Source organism: Sesamum indicum, linkage group LG1, assembly GCF_000512975.1.
Source record: "Sesamum indicum cultivar Zhongzhi No. 13 linkage group LG1, S_indicum_v1.0, whole genome shotgun sequence".
In the NCBI taxonomy this organism is placed as follows: domain Eukaryota; kingdom Viridiplantae; phylum Streptophyta; class Magnoliopsida; order Lamiales; family Pedaliaceae; genus Sesamum; species Sesamum indicum.
The window spans coordinates 7483217-7492737 of record NC_026145.1 but is presented as its reverse complement, the minus strand read 5'-3'; the positions used below and the strand labels follow the sequence as shown (position 1 = coordinate 7492737).

Below are 9521 nucleotides of genomic sequence, written 5' to 3'. Positions count from 1 at the left end.
AGCTTAGTTTTCTCCAGGTAATTTTTTTAATTATTTATTTAATATTAATTTTTTAAAATATTTATTTATGATACTTATTTATTGTTCTTTTGTAGCATGTTTTTTGCTTCTCAAAAATCCGCTTCGAAATATGGGAAAATTGATTTACGATATACAAATCCAAAGTGTTATTGCCAAAAAAATGCCGCAATTAGAGTTGTAGGTCCAAGTATAGAAAGTGAAGGGAAATTATTTTGTAATTGTTGAACAAATGAATGTAACTTTTTTTGTTGGTTGGACCCTATTAGTATTTTTGAAAAATTTTCATAGTCAACATCAACACAATCTACTAAATTCGAAAAAGAAGCCCAGTCCAGATAGATGAAAATGGAGGACGATTTTGATGAAGTACTATCTATATGCAAGGATTTGACATCTAATATCAAAAGACTTGAAGCAAATGAACAAATGATGAAGTCATATTTTTTTAATTCTTGTTGTTTTGCTTGTTGCAATATTATTTAAGTAGTTATATGTTGTAATTTAACGGATGTATTTTGGATGTTCGCAATTGAAGTTGATTCCATTTTGGATGTATTTAAATTGATTCCCTGTAAATATATACTTGAAGAACAAAGTAATACCAAAAAAATCAAAAAATATGAAGAATTAAATTCCTGTAGCATAACAAAACACTTAGCTAAATAATCATTCACTGTAGCACATCAAAACACTTAAACAATACCATGTTAGATTACTAGAGCTTTGCCAAAACACTTAATACTTCATTTTACCACAAGAAAACACTTAATACTTCATAGTACCACAACAAAACACACTTCATTGTACCACAACTTAAATAAAACCCATCTTACATTGCAAAAGTTGCTGCCAAAATACTTAGTTGTATCATCAATTCTGCGTAACATAACAAAAGACTTAAATTCATCCAATGGTCATACCAAAATTCTTGCATGATGTGCATACAATTCTATGGCCATTTCAATCTTTCTTCCTAGATGCATCTTGCCCCTTGGATGAGCTGGACCCGGTACTTGGCCTATACGAGGCAGAAAGACTTTTCAACTGATTAGTCAAAGTTTGGCCTATTGGATCGACAACACTCTCTCTGGAAACCGATACTCGTACTTGAACCTTCAGATCTTTTTTGTATTTTTGCTGATGTAGATATCAGGACTGGTTGTTTTCTCCTTCTACATTGTTGTTGGATGGTGGTTGGCTAGTTGCAGGTCTTTGTTCAGGTTCTAGGGGCATCTACACCAGCAATATTTTGATTAATTTACAAGTGGAATATTATTATGAATGAAACCAAAGTCCAAGTTCTATAAATCTACTCACCTCAAATGGTGAACTAAATTGTGTAGATCTTGTTGGCACAAAGGTTGGCCTTCTTAACCTCTGAAAAACTCCATGCATCTGTAGGATATGATAATTGATGTATGAATGTTAAGTAAATGATGGTTTTTCATTTGTTTTTCAAGGTATGAAAATTGTAACAAATTACCTCATTTGTCCTTTATTGTGAAGCTTGAGTTGATGCTGACACCTCATATGCTTGTGGTATCTGTAGGAAATGAATTTCCATCATATTTAGTGTATAAGGAAAGTATTATTTACACGAATACATACCTCATGAAGGAGAAATAGTGGTTTAGTTTGTGACTGTGCAAGCTGCAAAAGATATATGTAAATTTAAATCAATTCTAATTGTAAAAATTCATATTGAAGATTGTTGAAAAGTACCTCTTCTGAAGGAAACAGTGGCTCAAACTGCGAAAATTATTTATGATTATTAGGAGCAGGAATCTGCATAAGATATGTTTAAGTTAAAATCATCATAATTTATGTGTAAAGTCATATTTAAAACATACCTCATTTAGGTTAATCCCTTCACTTGATCGTGGCATTTCTGCTGCATGTGATGTTCCTGCTCCATCTATTGGAACATGTGGATGCTGAAAAAAGACAGAAAAATTGTTAGAAATTACTATGAAATTATGTATTATATTAGTATATAAAGTTAGAATACATGTGTTTCTCTTGAGTTTGGATGAGGGGGGCTAGTGCAGCTTCTTTTATTGTGTCATGTTTTGAGGTAGATACCACATGTGTGTGTTAAGTCCTTTCTTGACACTCTTCCAGTCTCTCTGATATCATTTGCATCCCTCCTCCTGACCTTTTTTGGCCTACCCACCTTGGACTTCACTGATGGAGGAACCACTTTACCAAGTGTTGACACCTCAAAATCATTCATATAAGGCACAGGATTTATCATGTGATTGTAGACTTTTAGATATGTTTCCTTCTTCAAGTATGTGTCTACATAGTCCTCTACATTTAGTCTATGGTAGTTGATTGCTGCAATTGCATGAAAATATGGATATCCCACCAATTGAAACATACCACAGCTGCAATGTCTATCATTCAAGTACACTATATGATTCTCCATAAAGTGCATGACTTCATACTTATCTTGACCAACCCAAGTGGGGAAACAATGTCCGCTTTTAAGCCTTTGCCTCTCAATTTTTCTACGGATGTTTGAACACACATCACCATCATACTTTTCCATGCATGTTCTCTTAATTTGAAGTCTAGTCATACATTTTCTTCTTATAGTTTCAAACATATCAATTATTGGCTGCTCTCTTGCCTCAAGAATGTAGTTGTTGAAAGACTCAGACAAGTTGTTCACTATTGTGTCATAGTTAGTTCTTGATGGAAGGAAACATCTTGCCCAATGTTGAGCAGGCACCTCAGACAACCACTCATAAGCAGTCTGTAGTGATCCTACCTTTGGAGATACTTTTTCAATTTCTGACATTATTCTCAAATGTTGCTTCACATTATAAGTAGAGGCTGCTTTCCAGAAAAGTTTTTTCAATTGTTGGCCCTTAAATTTTGCTTTGAAATTATTGTACATGTGCCTTAAGCAAAATCTGTACTCTGCATTTAGTGCCAGAGAACTGATTGCCTCAAGCAGTTCCTTTTGTCTGTCGAAATGAAAGCCCATCCCTTCTCATCAGGTGATCTTATATCCCTTAACAAAAGATTCAAAAACCATTCCCAAAAATCATACTTTTCTATTTCAACATAAGTCATAGCAATTGGGTAAATATTGTCATATCCATCTCTGCCTACTACTATCAACAATTTCCCCCTGTAAATACTCTTTAAGAAACACCCATCAAGGCCAATGATTGGCCTACATCCATCTAAAAACCCCTCTTTAAGACCAGACAGACAGAAGTACATCATTTGGAGTACAGGTGGACTTAATTCTCTATCCACCTTCAATACCAAAGTACTTCTAGGATTGTACTTATCCACAATGGCACAATAATCATACAACCTTTCAAATTGCAGCTTTATGAGTGCATATCTTTTAGCTTTGTATACTTTGTGCAAACTGCAATCAATTTGAACATCTCTCCATATTTTGTTTTTTAATGAGATTAAACCTTCATTAGAATTGTCATGAATGATATTCTCAGTCCTCTTATCCAAGTACTTGTAGTTTGTCTGCTTGTTTTCAGTCAAGTGTGCACAAGTGTGTTTGCCTTTGATTGATTTTATCTGAAGTGTGTTCTTCTGTAGAAATGATATTACCCTGAGTATCAATAACTACTAGAGGGCCCTATTTTTCTTCAAAATATATAGGAATTACAGTCAACCCCTTATAATCTCTCAACAGTTCTCTAATACCCTCATCCACATTCAACATCCTAATTCCATTATCTAAAGTGTGTCTAGGTAGGCAATAATAAACAACCACATTTAGCCCCTTACCCCCTGCTTTAGCACATTTCTATTAAGTTACCATAATATAATCTCTCCTTATCCACATTTGAAAACCATACTCTACTACCATCTACATATTTAATTATAGGCACACATTCAATTACACCACCAAGCCATATACCAAAATCAGCATAATTAGCCAACACCATTCTACAATTAAATATACAAATAAAAAATTCAGCAACCAACATATACAAGTGGGGACACAATCCCTTTGCAAATAACTGTTAATTAAATGAGCAAGTGGGGACACAACCCCTTTGCAGATAAACCATTTGCATAATTAAATGAACAAATATAAAATACAACTTTTCAAGCAAATGGGGTTAGTGTGTGGGGACCAACATTGGAAGAATCCACTGTTCAAAGCATTGTGTGCAAATTTTTAATAAATATTCGGTCAGAAAGGTAGGAAAACATACCTTTTCGCACTGTTATGCCTTTGAACGTGTTGTCTCAACAGCTTGATTTTTAACCTATGATTTGTCACACAAATAAATTTATAAATATCAACTTATGAGACATACCAAATAATCTACAAGTTTTAAACAAGCTTTATTTCTAAAGTGATGAAGCAAGTGATGTTCCAACTTAACAGATTTCTGTCCACAACTTAAGAGATTTTTGCAAATCTGGAGGAGCTCAAATTTGCATTGCATACCTCAATTTCTTAATGGTTCAACCATCAATTTTTTAATAGGTGAATGCACATCCCCACATCCTTCAAGTTTGCGGTTTTCAGTACCACTTCAAATTATAAAATCCATTCTACATGAAAATCCGATTCACAGGCATCTACCTAACCATTCTAACCCTACACATATATTTACCGATGTAGAATTTTCTGATTATTTTTTACTGCTCTCAATATAACTCTATAATCTTTTATTATTGTTCCCATTGTCACCATTATCACCATAACTCTCAGATTTTACTGTTCTCAATAGAATTCTCGATTTTTTTTTTTTACTTTTTCCTTCAAATCACTCATCTAATGGTGACAATGGTATCACTACCTCTTGTTTTTCTTTTATTAAGATGATAAAATACCAACAAAGGAGAATTTTACAAGAAATCTGAATCACAAACCCTAATATGTACTTCATCTTCCCAATTAATAGCTTCACTAAGGCTAAAACTATTAAACTTGTGCAAATAATGGAGAATTTTGAAAGATTTAACCAAAAATGCAAGCCCTAACCTGTCGCTGTCGTCGTCGTCCCCTCTTCTCCCAATTTCTGTTCGTAGCGTCTGAAAAAAGAAAATGAAGCTTCTCCCTTTTTGTTTTTTACTGCGGTAATAAGTAATAAGGGCATAACGGGAAATTAAGAAAAAAATTAACTCCGTTAGATGGCAGAGATGGAATTGGACAAGTGAGAAACTTTTATAATTATAGGGGTTTTTTTTCATATAAAAATAACACGGAGATTATTTTTGCCGAGTTTTCATAACACAGGGGGGTTTTATGCAATTTTCCGAGAATATCATGAGACTTGTGTTTTGCTTGTCGGGACAACACAGTTCCACCACATGGACTGTATACTGCTCTTCTATCCAGACGTAAAAATAAATTTTTTTAACACAAAATAAAATAATTGAAAGCTTTGAGTTACTAAAAATGAAAATTGAAAGCGAAATTTATAGCGGATGTCGTATAATGGTGATTTGACTATTGACTTGTCAAAATCATTCTGATATGTGTCAGCCACATAAATGAGCGTGGCTGACGCTTTAAGGCTGACCTCGTCTGCATGCAGCGGGAAACCCGTTTGCATGTTCCACTGCATGTAGCTTTAATTCACGGGTTTGAATTCAAATTCAAGACCCATGATTTTTTTTATCGTGTATAAAGATAACTTGTATTCTCAAGAAATATAATACAAAAAAAATTTATCAGATTGAAATATCAAAAAATTTTGTGAGATTTATATCTTTATTTTCTTCCAAATATGTCTACTTCATCTTCTCCTATAGCAATTTTTGTGTATTTTGGTGGTAAATTATCTAGTGATGGTTGATTTGTTACATATGATCAGATGTCTACTGCGGTGATTAGGATACCTCGTTCATCAACGTATGCTCAATTTCTAGCAAGGATATATCAGAAGATTGATGTTGATAGTAACGAATACCTAAAGAAACTATCTGCGAAACATTCATGCCAATATTGCAGTCGCATTAAACAAACTCCCATACAAATGAAAGATGACGACACTTTGTCATTTTTCTTGGACCCTGCGACTGACTTCCTAATAATGGAAGTATACGTTGAATCAGAACAAATTCACTTTGAGGCTAATCCACAAATGATCCAACAATGGGGAGAATATATGGCGCTTTTGGCCACCCAAGGATTCCCTTCTACTTCAACACCGATTGTTTGGCACTTACTTCTAATCCCGATTTGGTACAGGTATTTCTAATCACGATTTTTTTTTACAAGTACTTCTAATTATGACCCAAAATATTATACTCTCGATATGATCACTGTTACCCAAGGCCTTAAAAACATTGAAGTCCATTACACAGAGCCTACCTAATCACATACTCATGTAACTGAAAATTTTATACCCCATGAGGATGATGCAGAAAACCTTGTTATGGACAGTTTTGCAAATTTTTCATCTAGTGATTCTGAACCATGAAATGGTATAGTTTGATGATGGTCCGTGAAATTGTTTATGGCACATAGGAGAGCTCAGTTCGAAAGCTATGCAAATACATAGGAGCTCTCCAAAAACTTAATGACTGAACTATTATTGAATGGGAACACAAGCTTTCCAGCAGTCAACTGGTGCATATGTGATAGGATACGCCTTCTGGGCGTTCAAACCGTGTATCGAAGGGTTTCAATTCTATCGCAAAATTATTAGTGTAGATGGGACCCATTTGTACACAAAGTACAAGCACAAATGTTGATTGCAGCTGCCATGGATGGGAATCAACAAGTACCCCCTCTTTCATTTGCAATTGTCGATGAAGAATTCTATTTATCTTGGAAGTGGTTTCTTCAACTATTGAGCAGACATATTATAAGAGGGCTACTTGGGATGTACCTTATTTCTGACTATCACCCAAGTATCATTAAAGCAGTCCGCAAAAGTTCAGACTTTGTGCCACCTCAAGGAGTGCACCAGCATTGCTTGAGGCACATGTGTTCTAATTTCAACAGTCATACAAGAAGGTGGAATTGAAAGATCTTTGCTGGGGAGCTGGCTTTGAATATCAAATCAAAAAGTCCAATTGAATTATGAAGAAGATAAAGAGCCACAAATTAGAAATATTTGCATTATTAAACCAGATTAACACAAAAAAATGGGCAGCTTCTCATGATGGTGGATGGCGATGCAGTATTTTGACGACCAACATGTTAGAATGCATTAATGGATTTTTTAAAGGGGCTCTTTGCCTGCCAAGTGACAACAATGGTTGAAATAGCCGTTCTGTCCATTATTTTCAAAAGAGGCTAGCAAAGAGTGGTGTAATATTGAATAAGAACCAACTATGGACGAATTTTGCAGACAAGATGTTCATACGTTGGCGCAAAAAATCTGTTGAGCATACGGTCATGAAATACCATCAATTTCAACAGTTCGCCTTAGTCGTTACAAAATGCTAGTACGGACATGGACTCAATATCCATGTTGTCAAATTGTCAATCGAGAATGTTCATGTAACAAGTAGACTCAATTTGGCATCCTTTATTTTCACACACAGAAAGTATGATCTTCATACATGATTAATGTTGCATCAATGGTTAAGGATTATTATGATCTAATGGCTTACAAAAATACATATTCTGTGTCTTTTAAATCTTTGTCATTGGAAGATTATTGGGATGTCCCGCAATTTGAGTTTGTCCTCGACACTACTATTTGTACCTCCATACGTCCTAGTCGAAACCAAACATCACGTATTCAAAAGGAGATGGATTGGCAACAAATGCGAGAAAGACAACAAACCCAATAAAAAGGAGATACTTCAAAACAGTTAGTTAATTGTCTAGTTAATGTGCCAGTGCGGGGTCGTCCACAATAAATAATATTTGTCTAGTTAATTGTATTTTATTAAGTTCAATTAAAAAAATTATACTTATTATAAATTCTAATTAGTAAATTATTTAAATTTATAATTGTACATTTTTTATTAATTATTATGATTTACGTATATAAAAAAATTGAGTCGTGGATGCTATCCACGACTCGACCTTTTTTTTTTAAAAAATATTTTTTGTGTCAAGTCGTGGATAGTAACCACGACTTGACACAAAAGTGTTACATGTTTTAAATAAATAATATTTTTATAATTTTTCTTTTTTATAATAAAAAATAATTAAGTCAGGAGAAAGTCCTTTCACCTTGGTATATGGAACGGAAGCCATCATTCTCGCCAAGCTAAGGATACCCTCCCACAGAATATTACATTTTTTGGAAACAGACAATACGGATCTCCTTTAAGAGCAGCTAGATCTCGTTGAAGAATTGCGGAAAAAAGCATTCCTCCGTACATAACGATACAAAAACACAATGATTAACGTCCATAACAAACAGAGTAAGGTCTTGCAATTTTCAAGTAGGAGATTTAGTACTACATAGGGTCGACACTTTAAAGCTAGTTGGAAAACTAGATCCCAATTGGGAAGGACCGTACTAGGTTAATGGAATCATAGGCCGGGGGGCCTATGAATTAGAAGACGGAGAAGGACATCCCGTGAGTAGACCCTGGAATGTCAATAACCTCAAGAAGTTCTATAACCAAGGACATCCTCCTCAAAGAATCCATGCCCTCATGGGGGCATCTTTCTCGAAATGATGGTGTCCTTTACTTAGGACATCTTTCTCAAAAAAATCAAATGCCGCCCATTAGGAAATCCTTCTCATAATAATGATGTCATTCACCAGGGACATCCTTCTCAAATAAACACAATACTTCCCTCGAAACATCCCTCTCAAAACAATAAATGTCTCCTAGCAAGACATATTCCATTAAGAAGGAACAACTATCTCCAAGGACGTACCCCCCTTTAAAGAAAAAAAGGTCAGTAAAGAACTCTTTGGGACAATTTCTAGCTTTTCACATATTTGGGTAGGGCCACAATTCAAATGGAGTAAGCCTTGTATAAACAAAGGAGATAGGCATCCTCCGTAAAGGGAATCCTCAGTCACATGAAAAGCCCTCCCGCCCCCAATTCTCAATCAAATAATTGTCTTTCAAGACTTAAATTTTATAATGTCTTGAAGTGATAATGTTGTGAAGCAATTAGCAAATAATAGGTGGCAAGCCCATATGCAACCAAAATGGAAAGCAGCAAAAGGGTAGCCAAGCAGGTAAGTATGTACATAGCGGAAAACTTAAATTTTCGCATCCTCACCCTTGATGAGGGAAAAACCATACTGGAAGAAAAAAGAAAAGTAAATTATTCTCATGAAAAATTGGGGAGAGAAATACATCAGCTTTCAAATTACCCCATAGTCAGGGTTTTTACTTCGACATCCTGGGCAGTTTCTCTAGCAGGAGTAGGGGGTCCTGGGCAGTTTCTTTGAGCCTGATGAGGCACCGATGGGGGACGGGAAGGAGCTCCCCCTGTAAAGTTGTTGCTTGGAGAAAGAACAAGAAGTTTAACATGCCTAAAGAAAGAAGGGTTATTAACAGTACCAACCTTGGCAAGGGTCAAAGATAGCATATTGTCCAGTTCTTTTCCTGGAGATGGAGGACAAAAA

General features: G+C 35.1%; 1 long non-coding RNA gene across 1 annotated transcript; it reads right to left on the bottom strand.

Moving 5' to 3' along the window:
• Positions 801-1649, bottom strand: LOC105157917. The gene is made up of 4 exons (XR_847484.2): positions 1630-1649; positions 1505-1564; positions 1339-1416; positions 801-1254 (listed from the first exon to the last, which is right to left on the bottom strand). It is a non-coding gene; the product is annotated as an uncharacterized LOC105157917 (long non-coding RNA).